This window comes from Amblyomma americanum, chromosome 2, assembly GCF_052857255.1.
Source record: "Amblyomma americanum isolate KBUSLIRL-KWMA chromosome 2, ASM5285725v1, whole genome shotgun sequence".
In the NCBI taxonomy this organism is placed as follows: domain Eukaryota; kingdom Metazoa; phylum Arthropoda; class Arachnida; order Ixodida; family Ixodidae; genus Amblyomma; species Amblyomma americanum.
In genome coordinates, this window is record NC_135498.1 from 114,763,031 (window position 1) to 114,786,495 (window position 23,465).

General features: G+C 45.8%; 1 long non-coding RNA gene across 1 annotated transcript; it reads left to right on the forward strand.

Annotated features, from left to right (window-relative positions):
- The first annotated feature begins 2,358 nt into the window (after positions 1-2,358).
- Positions 2,359-20,604, forward strand: LOC144118989 (uncharacterized). Its single transcript, XR_013312212.1, has 4 exons — positions 2,359-2,438; positions 4,430-4,484; positions 9,165-9,206; positions 20,547-20,604. It is a non-coding gene; the product is annotated as an uncharacterized LOC144118989 (long non-coding RNA).
- The last annotated feature ends 2,861 nt before the right edge of the window (positions 20,605-23,465 follow it).

The following is a 23,465-nucleotide window of genomic DNA, read 5'->3' on the forward strand; positions in this document are numbered from 1 at the left end:
TTGCCTAAGTTACCCAACAGTGACAAGAATAAATTCTAAGGTCTGACGAAATCTCGTCTGGTCGGATAGTAACGCATTTCAACAGAAAAAAAGGCAGACGCCAACCAAAGGTTTTTGCCAAAACAGACGTTTCGGCTTCCATACCGAAGCCGGAAGAACAAGGCTTCCGTATGGAGGTCGAAACGTCTGTTTTGACAAAAACCTTTGGTCGGCGTCGGCTCTTTTTTCTGTTGAAATGAGTTAGTGACAAGAATAGCGATGGTTGTGTGTTTTGAAACCCAGCTACGCCTTGCCCACAGTCACAGCCTCAGCCAATAGTCGATATGATGTCGATAGTTTTGTTCACATTGAGTATTTTTTACATTTTTTGGTGTTTTATTTCCTTATTATCGCTGCGTCCGGAACCACAAAGTTTTATATCCAGTGGTTTTGTCTGATATGGTATTTCAGTCTCAAGTACACATTTTTATTTTTCGTCACGTATTCTACATGGCAGGTTATTCTCACAACTATTCTTCATCTGAACGCAGATTGGCTTGACACTTTCTTCAATGCGTCCAGCATCTCGGACCAACAATTTGGAAAGCATGGCTACCTACGTGGCTAAAACCTGGTGAGGTGTTTAGCAGAGGTGAATTTCTATTTGAGTAACTTATTTTCGCGTGTGTTTGGAGGCTATATAAAAGGTGAATTTTCTTTACCATTTCCAGACGTTTGATTCAAACCATAACAGGGAAAAATTAGCTGTGGTTTAGCTCTCGTTAAACCTGGAGTGACGCGAAAAACTGCAGCTGGCCGAGTGGAACTCGATCACTTGAATTGCTAAGTCAGTCTTTCGTCGCTCTGTTTGGCTGGCCGTTCCTTCTTCCTCTTCGTCCCACTGGACATGGCTCATGCGCACAGCTGTGGCAGCTCGGTTTCGCCGGCGCGCCGCGCCGCCGGCAGCAGCAGCTGCTCCGCACCACGTGACCAACACGTCACGAGCCATGGTCACGTGACGCTGAAGGCTCGAAATGCTACTGTGCTGTAGCCATCGCTGCAAAACTGTGGGAGATACGTTGGTGTCGTCTGTTCAGCTGGATTTTACATCAAGGTGGTTTAATTGCAACACTGATGCTTGTGAAAATCGAAGGTAAGCCTTGCTTTGTTGGAAATCTTCGTAATCGGCAGTATATTTCGAAATAATGTGCGCAATAAATACGCTTTTGAAAGCTTGTTAAATTGGCATTCCCGAAGTACAGGCTTACAAAGCAGTGTCCGTGCGCGTGGCATCGCCACAGAAATAAAGTTAGGTTCAATCAAATACATCTACTGCGCGTGTACTTAGTACGTAAGGAGACGCCATTTTATGAATATAGTATGCGGAAAAGTCACCTCAGCGCGGTTCGAAATGCGTAATTTTAACATTAGAATTTCGAAACACATTGCCAGTGAAGAAAATTTATAAACGTAGTTCACCTTCAAAGCTGACGGTAATCAAATGAGCAATATAATCTTTCCCCTGAAGTCAAAAATTAAAAGGAAAGTTTTATAAGAAAGTTTAGTTAACTAATCATTTGATTATTGAACTACATCAGGTACATAAGGTCTGTATTTCGGTAGAAAGCGAATCGGACCGCAGCGACGTATATTTAACAGTCACTAAAATAAAAATCTCTAAAGATTAAGCAATCGTCCTGTGTGAATTAATCAAATTGTGGGATCAGATACCCCAATGCGCCAGGAAATATCAGGAAAAAAAAATTCAGCAAAGCTTGAAGGGAGGCCAGGAGGAAGTAATACAGGACGCAAGTACAGAAAATGAAGCACTTTAGCAAACGACGAGCATTTCAAGCTTATGCTACGTTTTTACTTTGCGGGCACAAAGTCGCATATTTCATCCAAAGCGTAAAAGGTGACATTCCAAGTAGCACGCTTAGCCACACTTTCTGTAGTCGTGCGGGTTGCCGACCAAGTTCGGAAAAAGTGCATAAGCGCTGCCACGCACGTTGCGAACTATACTTAGACAGAGGCAGAGCTAGAGACATTTCATATATGGGTTTTATAGGGCACGCGTGAGGACTGATGCTTGGGCGAGTTGGTGTGCCATTTTCAACAAGAACAGCGCGACTTAGACCAGGAATGAAGGAAGACGCCCACAAACAGCGCCTGTCTCTGTCTGTCCTCCGTCATTGCTTGTTTAATTCGCGCTGTTCTTCTTCAAAATTATAGGGCACACCTCCGGCAAAATGGCAATGGCCTCTGGAATTGTTCTGACAATGAAGTTTGGAACATAATTCGTGCACAGCAGAATAACGTAAATGTCGGAGCCGCAACTAAATTTAGAAAAAGAAAAAGATTACTTTGCTGCATATATAGTGAACAATAGTCTCTCAACGCACCTTGAACCAATAAAAGCTCCTCGCCTTACTCTAAGCTCCGTAAAGCGCCTGAAGATGGTAAGCTTCATTGCTGATATTAGCCTCTCTACCAAGCGGTCATGCTGACTAATCGCCCGTTCCTTCTTTTTGCTAGGGTGAAGCACGTCTCTTTCTGCTATACTTGTGCATTGCCATGCATACATGAGTGCTGTTTCTTTTCTATAAAAGTGATGCAAAGGGCCCAGAAATCCGCCTGCAGAGTAAGCCAGTAGGAACAAATAAAGACAAGCGTTGAAAATACTTACTTGGTACGTTTTTAGCGTCTTATGAAGCATTATTAAAATTAAACGTAAGGGCTTAAGCAGAACACTCATGCAACCTGCATTTTCATTTGAAACTGTTGCCAAAATTTAGTGTAATATTCGCCCGCTGTGCTGTTTGAGGAGCGGCGCTGTACGAAGTTAGAAGCCTTCACACACTCCAATATGAGTGCAGTTGACGCATTAGACTCCAAGTAAAAGACTTTAAATGCTAAACCAAGAATGATATCCTGTGCGTTGCTAGCAACGCAAGCAGTAAATGAGGACATCTATGTGTGTCAAGTGAACATGGCGAAGCAGCAACAAGTAACGAGTTTATGCTTAAAGAAACAGTGGTATCAAACTTAATCCTCTCCAGCAGTAAAGAACCGCTTATAAAAAGCATCCTAAAAACATGTGTCCTGGATGTTCACTTTGCCGCATAAGAATCGTGAATAAAACGCCCGTAAATACCTCTCGCACTTCCCGAAGCATTGCATTCAGTAAGGTCTCCTTTCCTGCTTAGCAAAGCGGCTGTTCTGACGGGCCAGTATAATCCAAGCGCAAAAGTTGTGATGCGTATATTATGTTTAAACAAGCCCAGTTGTTTTAGTAAGATGTGGTTGAGATCGAAGGATTAAGATATTCAACTTTTATGTATCTATAAAGAGGTTAAAAGACTTCGAAGGAATTACCTGGCGCTCCGAAAGAAAACAGCGGAATACATTTGCTCAATAACGCGAAAAGTATTATTAATAAGTATGATAATAAAGTATAGTCACCTTAACTTCGCAGCCGCCGCGGAGCCTCAGTGCTTAGGGTTCTCGGCTTCTGACCCGAAAAGCCGGGTTCGATCCCGGCCCCCGGCAGTAACATTTCGATGGAGGCGCAAAAGTTTGGGACCAGTGTACTGCGCGATTTTTACGCACATAATAGAACCTCAGTTGGTCGAATTTGTTCAGAGCCCTCCACTACGGCGTCCCCATAGCCTGAGTATTATTGGGATCTTAAACCCCAAAAACCAAACCGGGCTTAACTTCGTGTGGGCGACATATCCTATTTAAAAAGGCACATATTTAAGATAGATAGGATACTTAGCATCAAAGAAAGTGAGCTTGGTCATGTTATATATAATCAAAGTCTATTGCTAAAATATGTATGGCGTAGTATATACAGAGCATTATAGAGCTTTAATTAAAGACGTATACAACCAAGCTTGTGTGCTTCGTACGTCATAATCATATCCTCACATTTTATATAAAATTTCGCTGTGCACGTGCAGCAAATGTATCACTCAGCAAGTCTAAAAGATGTTCATAAATCGGCTATCGTTAAACCGTTTAACCACTTCGTGCGTTGATGTACCAATAGCTGCTTAAGGACAAGCAATACAGAAAATGAATAGCAAAAGCAAAATCGAGGCGTTTGTTTAATATAGTGGCGATGGTTTAGCTCTGGTTATACCTGGAGTGGCGCAATAGCTGCAGCTGGCCGAGTGGAACTTGCTCAGTTGAATTGCAAAGTCTTTCGCCGTTCCGTTTCGCTAGCCGTTCCTTGATCATGTTCGTCTCACTTGACACGGCACCTGTGCACAGCTGTTGCAGCTCGGTTTAACCGGCGCGCCGCGCCGCCTGCAGCAGCAGCTGCTCCGAACCACGTGACCAGCCACGTGATCGTAGCGACGCCACGCTGAAGGCTCGAAATGCTACCGTAATGTAGCTATCGCTACAAAAGTAATTTATGACAATGCTTTTTCATCTGTCCGTTCAGGTGACAAAGGGGATGCTCTACTCGTTTATCTGCTGGTCACTTCTTACGTCACCAAGTGAGTTCAATTAGACATAAAGACGTCTTTAGTAATACCTCAGCATCTGGCTCTTGCAGTTTTTAGACACTTCGGTTCAATCGTTAATTTCTAGAATAAACAGAACAGCATTCTGGGAACGCAAGCTGCTTTTTTCGACTAATCATGCGGCGAAATCAGTCAGCTATGAATTACTTAAAAGAACGACGAATGACTGGTCAGATCTTATGCGCTTTCCTAGTCATTGTAGCCTGCCCATATGGAAATAAACCGCCTGTTTTTAACACACCGTTCCCACGTGGAAGTGACTAAATGTTAGGATTTTAGCTCTGCCTTGTAGTTAGACCCAGAGGAAGCGTGCAAGGCTTCGTATTTTGAAGTTGCCACCGAACTGCCAGCACTTCTTTCGGATTTCAGCGTTTTCCAACGTAAAACAAGCAGCCATTAACGGCCCGCGGATGGAACTGACTTGGGAGTTCTAGTTAACAAAATTTTGTGCAGGCATTGCAGCAGCGCGTATTTAATGAAATTTTGTTTTTATGTACTCTTATTTTTAGGAAGAAGTGGCCTATTTGCATTACGCATCATTCCTTCAATATAGTTTGACCTGGTATTTCCTTCTGGCGTGCCATTAAGATATCGAGGTGAAAGGGTTGCGACAGGAGGAGGGTCGCATTAATGTCATTACAAATTCCATCTTAGCGACACTGTATGGAAATTCAGTAGAAAGCATTTCTTATCTCATAAGTGGCGTGTACACAGGACCTGTCTGCAGAGCTTGTCGGCAGCGATCGAGACGGCAGAATATGTCCGCACGAAAATGGTCATTCAAAATGAAAATTCGCTGCCATTACTGTTCGAACCCAGGCCCTCTGTGCGACAGACGGGCGTGCAACGCATGCGGCTGGAAGGGTTTTTTTTAACTTAGTATTTATTGCAGTGAAGCAATCTTCTATGCACACGAGGTATGTACAAAGCAATCGCAAATCAACACAGTGCATAGTACGACACACCTTAACAAACGAGCACTAGAAAAGACGCGGCACAGGACACATCACTATTACATTACAGTCAACGACGCGCTCGAAACAAGGCAGTGAATAACACAGCCCTACGAGTGGTTGCAACTGTGGTTCAAATTCAGTGTGGGCGTACAATTCTTTTAGTTGAATAATCATTCTCCTGAAGTGGTTTCTTGCAAAAACAACAGATTCACAATGTTGGTCAATCTTGCACGTTTTTCGGAGGATTTGTAGTCGAATCAGGAAGAACATTTTTAAAGGCTCACCAACAAATGACAGTGCAGTGAGATATCGCACAGAATGCGGCGGCCAATTAAGCACGTTTTTCAATGTTTGTTGCTAGATATCTATAAGGTGCACTGCATCTTTGCCAAACAAAGCTCAGTTGTTTCTGTAGCATCACAAAGGTGGCAATTAATCGTGTTCACAAAATGGTCCTTTTTTCTAAGCATGTTCTAACGGGCAATGTCTCTCTCTAGAGTTTATAGAAAAGTGTACTGGTACACGACGGGAGGGGCATTTCAGGCATTCTTTTGAGTACGTCATATCCCGATAAACCGAAAAACGCAGAATGGTATATGGGTGGAGGGAAGAGCATACAGAATTAATTCTTGTACAACCTTTTCCTCGAAGCTGAAAAAGGGAACTCAGGGGAGAAACTAACAATCAGGAAACGAACAGCCAAATACGCCTCATGCATGAAGCCCCATAAACATGGTCGATCAGAAACATTAGAAGACACAGTGCGGTTGAGTAAAACATGAACTAAATTAACGTGCAAGAATACAGGCACTATTGATTGTGTAGTGTCACGAAAACCCACGAAATGCGAAACTATCTGCTTGACCTACAGGGGAACTAAAGCAATGCCGCCAGCACTTACTGGCCGGAAAATGGTGTCACGCCTCATAGATGCAAAAGGCGAAGCCAATATAAAAGTGGCGAAAACAGTGTGAAAACGCTATATATTGAGGCTTGCGCAATGAATAATTTGGAGTTAGAAATAAAGTTTAATCGCGAGAAACAGATTACATGCGGCCGCTGTGCCAAAAATTGAGAGGCCGCGAGGGACAAAACTCAGCATAGCGCTCAAGAGTTGGCACGCGTTCGTTCCAGTAATGTGCACTATATATGCTTATAGGCGCTCAAAGGGATCCCAAGATACTTGGGTGGCCTACGTGTCCACTGCACAACAGCGTAGTAAGATGGTGTCAATCCGCACATTCCAAACCTGAGACCGCAACTCTAAGAACCATTAATGTGAGCGCCAGACACTGCACCAAAGTCCCCCATTAAACGAATAACGTCATCGATGCTTGGCTTATCAGCGGAGAAAATCGGAAGCTCATCTGCATAAGCTAATACCTTCAGTTCGTAACCCATAACACAGAAACCACTTATGGAAAGTGACTCCGAGTATAATGCGAACAGGAGCATTGGTGTTGGGAAACCTTGTTTCACAGGTGCCTGATTGCAGACTGGTTGCGAGAGACAGCCATTTACAATCAATCACGTAGAACAGTTTTTGTAACAAATGCGCATCTTAGGAGAAAGAATTGAACCAATATTGACGTGCTTCAAAAGAGAAAAAGAAATAAAAGACACACTCGATCAAACGCCTTTACCAGGTCAATCTGCAGCAGTCTCAATTGTTCATGAGTGTCACTGCAATACAGCAACACTGTGGGCGTAACGTGTTGATTAGAATGTATTGACAGCCCCTTAAGCCGCATGTTTAACGATGAGGTTCAGTGAAAGTTGTATCGAGCTGTATGCCACAAAAGGTAGTTGATTCAAGCGTGTTAGAAGGGCACGAAGTGTACGCGTTGTGGTGTGTACGACGGTAAAGTGTGTTGTGGATATGTAATGATGTTAGACAACTATGGCTTGCAAAAACAGTGGCTGATGTCAGCAAGGGTCAAGTGACAAGTGTCACATGACAACAATGACGCAAACATTTGCCTAGATCACCTAAGAGTCACGTGATAAGTGTCAAATGACAAAGATGGCTCGCCAAAAAGGATGCTGTCTTTCAAACGCAAAAACTCTCGATTTCTGCAATGCAGCACACTGCAGTGCTCTCCAATTTTTGTTACTATTGCGCGCCTGTCTTGCGCGAAAAGGGAACTGAACCTCACATGTCAAAACCTACAGAGAGATTAGGTATGGCGCTTTATTGCTGGAGAAATCATTCACGGCTAGTAGTTGCGAATATGGGCTGAACTTAAAAACAACTGCGTGCACACGTCAGACAAAGACGCGAGGCGCATGATGATTTCCGTAGTGTTTAACATAAAATACACAATGAGTACTGTAACCCTCTAAAAAAAATTTATTGCGATCTCCTGCATAACCTATTATTATTATGTCTGCCTGAATTCTTTCTCCTAGTGCAGTGCACGATTTTTCTACCGCGTAATGCCCGGGATACATAGAGTGTTTTTGTCGGCGATTTTCGCGCGACGGCGCGCATTTGACGTCCGCCCTCGAAAAAAACTCCTGCCGCTGCCGATCTGGCCCCGCCAGATATTGACGCGCGGCGTTCGGCGAGACCGGAAGCGGCCGCCGAAGCAAACCAATAGCAGCGCAGAAAGCCCGCTCTTCGGGTTCGGCGGCCTCCGGCGCCGCCGCCGCCAAGATGGCCACCATGGCCGACGAGCACTGCTATGTTTATTGCACGGAATTGTTATTATCGTGGAAATAAACGCTTCACCAGACATGAAATGGCACTTTTTTTTAGAGAATACGACAGAATCTTGGATCGAAATGCCCGCCTTTCCTCCATGAGGCGAAGGTGCCGAACAAAACCGGAGCCGATGGTAGCCACGGCTGAGTGGGCATCAAAAAGTACGCGACAGCATGCATTCGAGCACGCAAAACCTTGTAGATATCTATGCACGCGTGCTGCAATCAGTACAGTGGTGTCTAAATGAGCAGTTTTGCTATTCTGAAAAAGGAGTCAGCGTGGCTGCTCCAAAAGAGCTCCTCGCTCAATGGTATTTGCCACTTGTTGATCGCATTGCTTTCGCGCTGAGAGATACGCGGCGGCATGCTGCTGCTTATTCGCTCCATGTATCTCCGGCCCCCAGGTCGTCGCGCCACGACGACGTTTTCTGCCGCACGAACATCGCCGAAAAAAAAAAAACGTCGCATGCGTTAAAATATTTTTCTACTTCATAAAAACAGGGTCCTCATGTTTTAGCACTGAAAAACTTCTCTTTATATGCTTGGGGTACAATGCGGTTCATTTATGATGAAGAAATACCAATATTATTGTAATGCGCACTGTTACTGCCGCAGCAATCAGCATCTTGCGCTGAAATTATTTCCTGTAGAAACCGGTGTATGAGTTAATGCAAACAGCCGTTAAAAGTAACTACAATGACTATACTAGAGTTAGAGTTCATGTTAGAGAGAGGTTGGTCAGATGGTTCTTGATAATCGCAAAGTGAAAAAGGGAAAAAACCACAGGGTGCTTGCCAACGAAGCCCTGGCCCAGACGAAAACAAGTCCTTTTGTCGAAACGTTGGCAAGCCCCCTAAGGTTTTCCGTCTCTTCGCAACACAACGCACAACAGAGCTTCGCAACAGAGCTTCACTGTTATCGCAATTTTTTCTTTGCCTGATCCTGTGAAGCGCAGTCGCATTTACAAAGAAATTTACTTTTTCCTGTGGCGCAGACTTTGCGCTTCCCCGCGATGGCTATGCTGAAAAAGATGGAGGTAAGTGCCTTTGTTTTTGCCCTCTTACTTGCAAATTCTTTATGTTCTTGTTGCATATTCTGTGTCTGTGAAGGTTACGGTTCTACATTGCGAAGCAAGCACAAAAATGTTGTAACGCTGCGCACTTCCAGCACTACTGCTCTCCCTGGACTGAAATGCCATTTGGGCTCTTAGTGCTCATTGATCATTACGTGATAGCTAGATTTTTCCTGGCAGCTTCTTTATCGTTCCTTGCTTCTATAACACCTGTGTATTTGTAGCATAAGAATACTTTATTGGAGGGCTGTGTTTTCAACAATTCATTCTGACAGCGCACTATGGAGGGGCCATAAAACATCAAAATATTGCATAAATTTGGTCGCTTCATTCCTCTAATACCATCTTTCATAAAAAATAAAACCACATGTTCTAGAGTATCCAAGTCTTCATGTTATCAAGAAGCCAAGGCATACTGAGATGCATTAGTAAGCATTAGTAAACCGCATTTTTCGCCAGCAGAAATACATGTCAACAGAATTTTTTCTACCGATAGCTACATTACGGCAGAGTTTCGAGCCCTCAGCTTTGCGGCCACCAACCGCGTCGGCGCCGCGTTGGTGGCCACAGCGCCGCCACCATCAAGTGGTGCGGAGCTGCTGCCGGCGGCGCGGCGCTGTTTCTGGTCACGTGGTTCGTCACGTGACCAGCGACGTGTTGGTCACGTGGTGCGGAGCTGCTGCTGCTGCCGGAGGCGCGGCGCTGCAGTGAAACCGAGCTGCAACAACTCTGCGCCTGCGCCGTGTCAAGTGCGATGAAACCAAAGAAGGAACGCCCAGCGAAACGGAGCGGCGAAAGACTGACTTTAAATTCAACTGAACAAGTTCTACTCGACCAGCTGTAGCTATCGCGTCACTCCAGGTTAAACCAGTGCAAAACCACTGCCAATTTTTTTTCCTTTAGTGTTTGTAAATACCCGGCTTACTATCGTATGTTTAGCAATCGAGGGGGGCATAAAGAAAATGTAACGTGATTTTCTTGTATTTTAACTTTGTAAGTTGTGCAAGAACTTGCCAGCATTAGCTTTTTATGTTTCTATTTTTTGTCCACGCTCCTCATCTCTTCATTATTACATTTTGATGAAAGTCCCACCAGATTAAGTGCAAAGTAGTCTAGATTATTGGAAACTATACAAAAAATATAAAAGCGTCTTTTTCTCTGTTCTTCCGGGTTGTTACTCATACACGTATCACAAAGGGATATAATGGGTTCATTTGTCAACAATTGCAGATTTGCGATTTACCCTTTTCCTCTTATTAATAGGAGCAGACGAAGATCAACATTGGAGATTATTATTATGATATATTCAGTAAAATATAGATTACACCTTGACTGTAGCTGTAACGCACTGGTATTAAAATAGATACCAAAGCAGATTTAATCACGCTGCGCACATTAGAAGTTTCCTTGACACCTTCAAAAAAGGTGTTCCTGAACTGATACAAACCATATTTGGTATTTCTTTCCTTTCTTTTTTATTGGTAGGAAGAAAATCCTTAGAGTGCGGCCACTTGAATTTTTTCATTTACGAACTGCTTTAGTGCCTGAAGGCACTACTCAAGGCATTTGTAAGTACGTAACTAATTTAGACTTGCAGTGTGCTGAACAAGAGGGACGGATGACACAACACTGCATTTACTTAAAAATTTACTGCCGGTCTCGGTAAACGCCAGGCTCATTGTTTTGTAGCGACACCTACATTTCGAGCTTTTCGAGCTTTCAGCGTGGCGCCGCTACGGTCACGTGGTACGGAGCAGCTGCTGCTCTAGGCGGCGCGGTGCGCCGGCGAAACCGAGCTGCAACTGCTGTGCGCATGCGCCGTATCAGGTGAACTGAAGATGAAGAAGGAACGACCAACGAAACGGTGCGGAGAAAGACTGATTTTGCAATTCAACTGAGCAAGCTCTACTCGGCCAGCTATGGCTATCGCGTCACTCCAGTTTTAACCAGAGCTAGACCACCGCCGATTTTTTATTAGCACCCTGTTAGAGATTTTAAACGATAAGGAGTGAGGAACAAGATAGTTTTATAGCAATAGCTACCTTAGGGCAGCATTTCGAGCCTTCAGCTAGGAGGCGCCGTGACGGTGGCGGCGCTGCCGCCCTGTGGCTACGCCACCACGCCGTGGGTGTGCCGCCACGCTGTCACGGGGCTGGTCATGTGGTGCGGAGCAGCTGCCGGCGGCGCGGCGCCGAAGCTGATCACGTGTACACCACGTGGTTGGTCACGTGACCAACTTCCACTCCGCCAGCTGTAGTTATAGCGTCACTCCAGGTTTAACCAAATCTAAACCACCACCAATTTTTTCTGTTTAATTTTCAGCAAAGCTTTGTGGGGGGCTAGTTTGTTGTACATACTGAGACTGGGGAGCGTTACAATCAAGACAAGAGGACAACACCACATAAGAACACCACGATACACGAGCGCTCGTGTATCGTGGTGTTCTTACGTGGCGTTGTCCCCTCGTCTTGTATGTAGCGCTCCCCAGTCTCAGTAATTTTCAGCATAGTGAAACGCTAAGCTTTCTATCATAGCTTTCACCACGGCCGCTATTGATTTGTAATCCAGCAGTCTGCGATTTATCTTGAACCCGTTTCTCCGTGTAAAATTCCCAAAGTGGTTATTAAGAACGTTAAACGAGTCCTATGTTGTGTTTACGACTTGACGCGATACCGTAAGCCGTTTGGTGCGTCATCTGAAGCTTATGCGACTGTTTAAAATTTTCTTCATTAGGGTGACGATATACACCGATACTTATTATGACCAAATATTTGCTTTCAATAATAGGCAGTTTGACACCTTTGAGCGTGTTTTTCATGTTTTTCAATTGTTCCAATCAAATGACGCTTCAATTAAACACTTTAATTTTTCTTTATTTGCATCATCAATAACTGGCTTTTCATTCTCAAAATTTTCACACCTTTGTAGCACCTTTTTAATTCTGTCACTTCTTTAAATAATTAGTTATTAAATTAATTACAAATATTTCAATAACAAGTCATCACCTATCACGCATCTCTCAATTATGAAGCAATAGAACCACAAGCTACCATGATGCGTTTTTTTTTTGCGCAGTTATCGGATATTACCGACACGTGGTGCCGAGTACTATTAGGCCGACCGCTTTTCCGTGATAATTAAACCGAACGGAGCCATGCCGCATGAGGGAAAGTTGACACTCATCTGACCGTCACAGGGTGAAAATTTATGAAGGAGTTTGACAACGAAAGAAATATTGTTGCAACTTGATTAAGGAAAGTTCGAAGAACGAAAATAACTTAGCTTACAACTGTAGCAAGCTGCGCGGTGGCTCAGTGGTTACGGCACTCAGCTACTCGGAAGGAGCACCCGGTTGCGAACGCGACCGCGGAGGCCGCGTTTCGGTGGCGGCCAAACGCAAAAATCAGCCGACGCTGAAGCAGCGAACGATTATCCAGCGTTAACACACCTAACATAAGCTGCCTGTCCGAATCCCTGCCGCGAACTAGACTCAAAATTAACTAATGATTTATACTGCATGAAACGCAAAATCGTATGCCAGCGCCCCTAGCAACCTACGACAAACGGGCCGCAATGCTCATGTAAAGATACGTAAAGACAAGAAATTGGGGCACAAGACGCCGGTTCGAATCCCTCTAGGCTCTAACTTAACTATAAGTTTATGCTTCACAAAACGGTGAATCATATGACACCATCCGGAACATTACGGGGCAAACAGTTGGCCCTTAACTTTATACGAATGTCGGGAGTAAGTGGCCCGACTTACGCCTGCCAGATAGGGATATACCCGGTGCGTTTTCTTTTTAACTTTTTGACAGATAGTTGTTCTAATCCCTGAGAAATACACCTCTGCGCGCCACGCTGTTCAGCTGCGTGGTAGCGTGTGCCTTTTGGCGCGCGGTTCATACGTGATTCCGTGGGCAGGGCAATTCGAGCTTTGTCTCCCGCGGCCGCTTCCCCGGCGGCTATTTTGCTCGCCTGTTAATTGTTGCGGGTATGTTTAGTTTATGGCGCAGTCGATGCACCGCGGTCGCTGGTAGCTCTCGATGCCGCACTGTGCGGCCAATACTTGGTCGTCTTCGAAGGGAGCTGATAAGTTTCTTGTCGGAGGAACTCTCTTTCTTGGGGGAGGAAAAGAGTTTTTCCGGCAGTTGTCGTGCCCATTCATTTCTGTTAACAACGATCGTCTTGTTCTGGTTTTTAGGCCAAACTGGCACTAAGGTATCCTTTTTTTCTCTTTCTGATTACTGCTGTTTCACTGTTCAATCAATGGGTGTGCTATCCTGTTTTAAACGGCCCACGAGAAACTAGTCTTAGTTACTCGCAGATGCTTATGGTACTTCTTAAATTAGCTCGCCTTAGATGCTTAGCGTCATTTATACTTGTGAATGTCATGTATCTGGTAATCTTGGCATGTGTAATTATGTAAAAACAATTTTTCTAATCATGTCTGTGCGAGCGGGCTGTGGAGGTGGATCGTGAAGCAATGCGGACAATATGTATACTATCGGCGTAAATGAAATGCGAACAGCGGAGCGCGCAGGCAAAGGTCTAGCTAACTCAAGAAAACGACGTAAAATGGACTTTTGGCCAAGCACTCCGCTTTTCTCATTTCATTTGACGGCGATAGTACGTAATAGAGCTGAGTGATTGAACGATTAATTAGCTGAAATTACCTTATCAACTTTGTTCTGTTCATTTAGGAGGTCAACAATATATTGTTACGGAGAAATACTATTTACATTTATTTACAATTGTTGGGGGTTAGAATAAAGAGTCCATAGCAGGGAGCACCAACACGAACAGGGAGCTGCATTAACCTCCTGTTCTTCGTTCGTCCTTTCACGCGAGAGGCCACTTCGTCTTCCACTGCCACTTCGTCGTAACATGACTCCCGGCGGCACGAACGCCGTGTAAGCGCCAGGCCGGTGGTCGAGAAACGACGTGGTAGGGATTGAGGCGCAGGACGTGAACAATATCAATTGGTGGTCTACTTGGTAATGATGCAGGTGTATGAGGAGCAACTTGATACGTGACGTCGGTGACCTGACGCACCACACGATAAGGGCCATGGTAGGGGGACAGAAGTTTCTCAAACAGCCCGACGTGGCGGGAAGGAGACCATAGAAGACAGAGAGACCCCGGTTCGTAGGTGACGTGGCGACGGCGATTGTCGTACAGATACTTCTGTGCTTGCTGGGGCGCTTGGAGCCGACTACGGGCGATTCGGCGAGCGTCTGCAGCTTGAACAATGGCGTCACGGGCGTAGGCGGTGACGGGACGATCAGCGGATGGGACAAGTGTGTCCAAAGGCAGGACGGCGTGTCTCCCATATAAGAGATAGAACGGAGAGTAACCAGTTGCCGGCGACGATAACGCCGACGTCTAGACTTGGCTTCGCAGGTATGAACGGTGAAGCGCTAACAACCGCTGGGACCAAACTTTCATGCATGCGAACATAGTTTTTACCTTAAGGGCACGGCGTTCAAGTGGTATGATGCCTACGAAGAGACACTGACCAGTTGGGCTGACTGTAAGCAGAAGCTCATCGACTTTTTCGTCAGTCCACTCGGCCGGCAGCTTGCCGCTAAAAGAGATCTTGCCAGTCGCGCCCAGTCATCCACGGAGTCAGTCCTACGTCTCTTATATTCAAGATGTGTTGTCTCTGTCCTACACAGTAGATACAAAAATCAGCGAGGCTGACAAAGTCGGACAAGTGCTCAAGGGCATCGCAGACGACGCCTTCAATCTGCTCAACTACAAAAACTGCGACAAGATCTCCGACATCATAAAAGAATGCCGCCGCTTCGAGGACGCCAAAAGCCGACGGATCACCCATCATATCACACGCCTGCCCAACACGGCTGTGTCTTCCTCCTGCCAAGATCTTTGTTCTCGGAACCAGCCGACCTCACCTGGGAACGCGTCCCGTATTGTGCGCCGTGAGCTTGAAGCAATTGGTCCGGCTCCCCTAGCAACTCCTGTGGCCGACCAGCCGTTGACCCTTCCTCTTATTCAAGCTGTCGTGCGACAGGAAATTGCTAACTTGGGTTTCAACTCAGTCGCCGCTATTCATCCTACCCAAGTGCCCGACATCCCTCCTCTTTATCCTGTCCGGCATGTTCACGCCACTCCTCGACCACGCAATCCCTCCGAGTGGCGTGCGCCTGACGACCGGCTCATATGCTTTAATTGTTCCCGTGTAGGCCACATCGCGCGTCATTGCAGTAGACGATGGTACTCCTTCAATCGGACCCGTTCCTCGACTCCCCCTTATCGCCCCGACGCTGCCCGCTCAAGCTCTTTCTCGCGATCCTTGGACCCATCAAGCCCCACCACCGACGTCTCGCCGCCCTGCTTCAGCCACTCACCGCCCCACAGCGCCCCCAGTCCTGTTCGCCGCAATGACAACGCGCTGCCTCTCCTAGCCCCTACGTACGATCACAGGCGGAAAATTAGCTTCTGCAGCGTCTACAGCTGGCGCTGCAGTGACGACCCGGCCCCAAAATACTCGTTTAGTTCTTCGTGCCCCGCGGAATTTACTGACTATAGAAGTCAATGGTGTTTCCGTCTCTGCTTTGGTTGACACGGGCGCCCACATTTCTGTGATGAGTTCCAACCTACGTTGCCGCCTCCGCAAAGTACTGACGCCTGCTCCTACAGCCGTTGTTCGAGTTGCCGATGGCACAACGTCCCCAGTACTCAGCCTGTGTGCTGCTCGTGTTCCGATTTCTGATGGCCAAACCGCAGTGCTCTGTACCGTTCTCAACCACTGCCCTCATGAAATTATACTCTGCCTTGATTTTCTTAGCGAGCACGCAGCCCTTATTGACTGTGCTACAAGTGTTCTTGAGTTAGACCTACCGTTAATCTTAGAACCACCTGCCGCAGTTGTGCACCGTGTCTGTACTGCCAAGTTCACCCGCTTACCACCTGCTGCTTACGTTTTGTGAAAATCTGTTCCACCTCTTCCCAACGGCCAGTATGTTATCACTCCTGACCTTGATTTGCCCGTCACTAAGAATGCTGCCCTTGCACACACAGTTGTCACAGTATCGGCAAACAGCGCATGTCTACCTGTTCTCAACTTCAGTACGCACGTCCAGACGCTTCCTCAAGGCATGTGCCTCGCCACGCTATCGCCGACCGACGCGTACGTGATCTCCGCACTCGCAAACTGCGTATCGCCCTCCTCGGACGGTCATTTCACAGCTATTTCGAGACCTGACCATTATGCCAATATGATCGCTTCCGTTCTCTCCTCAGACCAAGCACAGCCGCTTACCATTTTACTGCCATCCTTTCAGGACATATTTGATTTCAGTGACCACCTTTTAGCGCGTACGACTATTGTGCAGCATCGTATCAACATCGGTGACGCCGCTCCTCTGCACCGCCGGCCTTACAGGGTGTCCAGTTCCGAACGCCAAATTATAGAAAAGCAAGACGAAAAGATGCACGCCAAGGACATCATCGAACCGTCCTCCAGTCCTTGAGCTTCTCCTGTCGTCCTTGTTAAAATAAAGACGGCATTTGGCGTTTATGAGTTGATTATCGCCACCTGAACCGCATCACAAGAAGAGACATGTTGCAACTCCCAAGGATCGATGACGCTCTCGACTGCCTCCACGGATCTCAATACTTTTCTTCCACTGATCTTCGTTCCGGTTATTGGCAAATCGACGTTGAGGAGCAGGACCGCGAAAAAAACAGTTTTTGTCACACCTGACGGTTTATACCAGTTAAAAGTCATGCCGTTCGGACTTTGTAATGCACCAGCTACCTTCGAAAGGATGATTGACTCGCTCCTTCGCGGATTTAACTGGACTATATGTATGTGCTACCTCGACGATGATGTCTTCTCGCCCACCTTTGCCTCGTGCCTTGAACGTCTCGGCAGTATCCTGACTGTATTTCGTACGGCTGGACTACAGCTCAGCTCGTCCAAACGCCAATTCGGCCACCGGCAACTCACCATTCTTGGACATCTCGTTGACGCCTCCGGCGTACATCCTGATCCCGCAAAAACTGAAGCGTACAACACTTTCGTAGTCCGCAGTCCCAGAAGGACGTGCGCAGTTTTCTTGGGCTATGTTCCTACTTTCACCGTTTTATTCAAGATTTTGCCCTTATCGGTCGTCCTCTCACCGACCTACTGAGGACCGACACGGAGTTTACCTGGGGCCCTGAACAACAAAATGCGTTTTCCACGCATGTCCGCCTGCTGACGTCATCAACAATTCTGGCCCATTTTGACCCCGCGGCCCCTACTGAACTTCGCACAGACGCCTGCGGCTACGGGATCGGAGCAGTGCTCGCACAACGCTCCCGGGGTCCAGACCGCGTCGTTGCGTATGCTAGCCGTCTGCTTTCACCTGCCGAGCGAAATTACTCGTTTACCGAAAGGGGGTGCCTCGCCCTGGTTCGGGCTGTAGCTAAATTCCGACCATACATGTTCGGGCGTGCTTTTTCTGTTGTCACAGACCACCATGCCCTTCGCTGGCTGTCCTCGCTGAAAGACGTCTCCGGGCGTCTTGGCCGCTGGGCGCTACGCCTTCAGGAGTATTCGTACACTGTTGTGTACAGGTCTGGACGTTTTCTTGAAGACTCTGACTGCCTGTCTCGGTACCCTGTCAAGCCCTCTGATCTCAGTGACACTGACGATATCCCTTCCTTGTTTGGCATTTCTGATATACACAACATATCCGAGGAGCAGCGCAGTGACCCATATTTGCAAACCATCATCGAGGGCCTCAGCTCTGGAACCTTGAAACGCTCCCTGCAGCTCTTCGATGCGAAAAATGGTATCCTCTATCGCCGCAACTTTCGCCCTGAAGTGTCCTCCGACCTTCTAGTCATTCCCTAGCAGCTGCGCTCTTAGATAATCGCAGAACTCTGTGACCTGCCTGCAGCTGGACACCTTGGTGTTGCAAGAAACTACGACCGGATACGGCGCCGCTTCTTTTGACCTGGCTTATACCGTACAGTCCAGCGTTACGTCACCACTTGCGACCTCTGTCAACGCAGGAAGAAGCCTTCGGCGCCACCTCCTGGTCTTCTGCACCCTATAGACATTAATAAGAACAGAAAGTTGGGCTAGTTGGTGTGGATCCATACTTGACAGCGCAAAAAAACGAGGACAAAAGCGAACGAGGAGACACAACACAAGCGCTTGTGTTGTGTCTCCTCGTTCGCTTTTGTCCTCGTTTTTTTGCGCTGTCAAGTATGAACCTATAGACATGCCCGTGGAGTCGTTCCACCGTGTAGGGCTCGACCTCCTTGTACCATTCCCGACCTCGGAATCCGGAAATAGATGGGTCGCAGTAGCCACCGACTATTCCACTTCGTCATAACAATATTAAGAAATTCAAGGCTATCAATATATAAAGCTCAGTCCGGTTTTAAAATTTTATTTATCAGCTTTGCAGTTCTAAGTAAAGTATTTAACATGAAAATTACGCATTTCTCGCTCGTAAAGTTGGCTTCCCGCAATGCATAATTTTAATAAGGCGACCCTCGCATTTTAATACATGTTATAGGGAAGAATTTGGTGTGTTGTATGCCGTAGAAGCAGTTAACTGCATTTCTGCGAAAATACTACGACTAGCTACGGCATTTTAAAATTGTGCATTGCTGGAAGGCAACCTTACGAGCTAAATAATGTATTTTTGACGTAAAGTATTTTGAAAAGCATTGCGAATAAAAGAAAATTTAAAAACTGGACTCAGCTTTTAAGTTGACAGCCTTCACTTTCTGAAATATAATCTGTCCTAGAAATCACAAGTAAATAAGTTATTAGTTAATTGTAGTTATTAAGTCGTTTATTAAATGAGCTTTATCACGTACATATTGTCCGCCTTGGCGCAAAATCCACCTGCACACAATGCTCTGAAGTAGCTCTTAAAGTGTTTGAAAAAGCGGAGTAGGAACAGTTAAAAAAACACCCGGTATATAACGGATCGACTTCGAGGTTTCGAGCTGCCGTGCTCGGGCATCACGCTGCCGCCTGTTACTATTGTTATCTATTATGTAACCACCTCGGTTACCATGGCAACCACTTGGAGGTCGCCATCCTGGATTCTATCCGTAGAATCAGCCTAACTCGGAGGCTCGAAAGGCAACCAGAAGAGCCAACGCTCTAAAAGGGGCCCGTGTGCTGTGCGAGATCTCTGCACTTTCAAGATCCCAGCACGGGTCGCACCCTCTTGAGGTCGCCCTACCGCCACAATGTCGCGAGAATATTATAGTTTTCCCCCTTCCCCACAAGATGCACCCAGACCACCATACTGAATTGCGGATGAAGAGGGCGGAGGCGCTGGCTAAAAGGGCTGAGAAGGGTAGCGCAGGAGAGGTAGCCTACGTGGACGCAGCAAGAGGCAGGTCGGTTGCGGCGGCGGCTTCAGTAGTCGACGGCCGATGTGCACCAGTCGCCTCCGCCTCCATGAGGAGTAGAAACGTAGATCAAGCCGAGGGAGTCGCAATAGTGCTGGCTTGCACCGGGAGCAAGGCTAGTTGATTCTTAGCGAGAGCAAACCTGCAGTCTGGAACATCTCAAAGGGCAGCGTCTCTGCGGAAACGGCTCGCATCCTGTCCGCAACCAAAACTGATAGCACAATCACCCTAATTTGGGCCCCAGCCCACACATCCGTGCCGGTAGCGAGGCGGCCCACACCTCAGCCCGAGATCTCTACTTCTGGGTAACCGTAGATCCGCCCGAAAGCACGGGAATGGTAGAATGTTTGCTAGCATATGCGGAAATAGACGACAACTATAGGTTATGAAGATGCCTATTGCACCACGTCAGTTCACGTCGTTGCAAATTCCAGCTTACTAAGACATCTCATGTCAGCTTGCTATAAAATAGGCAACACTGAGAGCACAGCTATTTTGAGATTTCGAGAGTGTCCTGAACCAAAAACTCAATCTAAAGTCATTTGATTTTAAGAAACATACCCTACAACTCCTATACGGTTTATACATGATGAACTACTTCCTCTTAATGTGTAAAGCAGGCTGTGATTGCTGCGAAATTAATAAGCATGCGCTGTAATTATTTCATAATGAAAGTGCGGTACTGAATAGTACAAACCGCCGTTGAAGGTACAGAAATAGGTGTGGAGCTAAACCCTCTATGGTCTCTTGTTCTAGACCCACGCATGGAGCAAAAGGTACAATTTCTACAAATAAGGCAATCTGCAGCACAGTGGCCTTCAGCGATGTGGCAGTTTTATTTTTGGAATGGGTAATCTCGTGAAGCGCAGTTGTTTTTACGAAGAAAATCGCATTTATTCTTTCGTTGTGCAGGCTACGAGTATAGCAGTGATGAAATTACCGAATACGAGGATGGTGAGTTGGTTTTCAAACTGTACCCTTAACGTGGATTTATTTTCGCCATCTTATATAAATTTCCTTCGTTCTAACTTCTTGTGTGTGCAGCCGGGAAGGTTACGGTTCAACAGTGGGGAAGGGATCCTGAAAAAACTGTCCATTACAGAATCAGTTTTTGAGCAGTTAACTTCCGGCACTGCACGAGCCGTCGACTTCCCTTAATTGAACTTTCCGAATGAGCTCCTATCGCGCAGCTTCTTCATGACAGATTTTCCCGCTTATTGCTTGAATTGATCATCACCAGCCTGACTACGCCCACTGCAGGGAAAAGGCATCTTCTAAGTCTCTCCCATTTACCCGGTCCTTTGCCAGCTGCATCCACCCTTTGCCTGCAAACTGCTTAATCTCATCCGCCTACCTAATCTTCTGCCACCCCCTGCTACGCTAAATTTCTCTTGGAATTCACTCCGTTGCCCTTAAGGACCAGCAGTTAGCTAGCCTTCGAATTGCATGCCCCGTTCAAGCCCGTTTCATCCTCTTTTGTGCGTTTGTTCCCTCACCCACTCTCCCCGCTTCCGGTCTCTTAACGTTACACCTACCATTTTTCTTTCCATGGCTCGCTGCGTTATCCTTAACTTAAGCTGAACCATTTTCGTTAGACTCTATGTTTTTGCCCCGTAGTTGAGTGCCGGTAAAATACAGCAGTTGTGCACTTTTCTCTAGAGGGAAATAGGTAAACTGCCATACATAATTTCAGAGAGTCCGCCATATGCACTCCACCCCATTCTTATCCTTCTAGTTATTTCCCTCTGAAGATCCGGTTCAGCTTTCACTACCTGCCCTTCCTAGACGTATTCCCTTAAAAATTGTGAACTGCTGTTTCCTTGCAAGACTGTTGAAGATTACTTTCGTTTGCTGCATGGTATTTTAAGACGTGCCGTTCTGCTCTACCTCTCTAACTCATTGAGCATGCTTTTCAGCTCTTCTATTGAGTGACTCATCCAGGCAATATCGTCAAGGAAGCAGAAATTACTTAGGTATTCTGAATTAAGTCATATCTCCAGCTGCTCCCAATCCCGGCCACCGAACACCTCCCGTAATCAGGCAGTGAACAACATTATCGAGACATTGGCTCTTTGTCTGACGTCCTTCCTTGTTGCAATTTTGTTGCTGGCTTTATCAAGGACAATGGTATCCGTGCAGTCGTTATAGATATCTTCGAGTACTTTTACAGAGTCTTCTACGCCCTGATTCTGCAATCCCTGCATACGAGTATATAGGGGCCGGTCGTATTCTGCGCATTCCTCTACCACGTAATTTTGAGCATTCCTCTATCGCGTGATTTATAGTGCAAACATAGTCTAATTTCGAGTGTCATTTACCAAAGTATGCCTGGTCATTTGGCTGACTGAAGTGTAAGGTTCTCTTGATTGTATTTGCGATTACCATAGTAAACACCTTCTAGTAAGCCGATCGGTATGTAATTTTTCAAGTCTTGGCGTCTTCTTTCTTATGACGCAAGATAATGTTTGCGTTCTTTCAGGCTTCTGGTACGGTCGAAATGATAAGGCATCGCGTGAAAAGGGTGTGCAGTTTATCTAGCACAGTCTCTTCATCGTTCAACAGATCTGCTGTTACCTGATCTTCACCAGCTGCTTTTTTTTAATTGTAATGCTCCTAAGACTTTTTTTCTTTCCTCTTTAGAAGAATAAGCAATTTTCGTAGTAATGGAACCAGAACGCTTTTTGCGGCACTCCTTTCAAGTACAGGTGCTGTTTTATAATAAGAGCCCATTAAGTGTCGCTGATAGCCTGAAAGTCCAATAGCAGATTCCACTGTGAAATGGCGAGAAAGAATTTGTCTCCAAATTGCTTAACGTTTTAAGTTGGGGTGAGACTTTCAGAAAGGCTTTCGAAAGTTGGATCTAGAGCAGCGGTAACAAAAGCTATAGGCATGAAATATGCGAGCAATCTTTTCAATAGATGATGCTTGCATTAGCGTTTAAAACTGGACCTAAATATTGTCCAGTATTTTTCACATTTGTTTCCGTTATTTTCTACAATGTATCTTTTTCGTGCTAAATGCAGTTTGTTGAATTTTTGCTTAAAAGCAGCATGTATTCTTCTACGCAAGTGGTAGCAAAATTATGCGCATTGAGCAATAAATTGGCTTGTTACGTTTCTTTTCTTTCTCAGCACAATAAAGGTACGGCCCATGAATAGTTCTTTCCTTTATTAAAATAAAATATGACTAGGGCTTCCTATTCTGCTAACAGGCATGTAAAGGCGTTGGCTGAATACTTGTAAAAATTTTGTTTGCTCACGGCAAATAATTCCTGGGAAAAGGTATACATGAACTGCCAAAATTGCTGTTTTGAGAAAAATGCGGATGAAGCATTTTTGAAGTCAAGAATAGCCATTTGCAGCATTCGCAAAAAATATTGCATTAGTTGGTTGCAAGAAATAAAGATCGAAATCTAACTGGTGTGAGAAAAATGGAGACAAATCTTATAAAACTTCCATCTTGCCGCTAGAACTCACCATGAATACGGAGTTAAAAAAAACGCTCTCTTATGCCGCGAATACTCGAGTGTGATATATTTGCTCAAAGCGCATGAAATGCTGTATAAAAAATTAAAAATTAACTTCTTTGACAAAACAGTCTCACCGCCCCTTAACGTTTATGCCATTTCGCCAATATTACTGATGTAAGCCCCTCATAAGGAGGGCATTGCATAAGGTAAGGGGGCTGGTATAATCATGTAATTCAACGCACTGCATAACCATAGCATGAGACTCACCGCAAAATAGAGGAAAAAAACTCACTGCATAATTTCCGCGTGACAGAATGAGATATTGGAATTTTACTATGTCAGTTTCTCGAGTTATGTAAAAT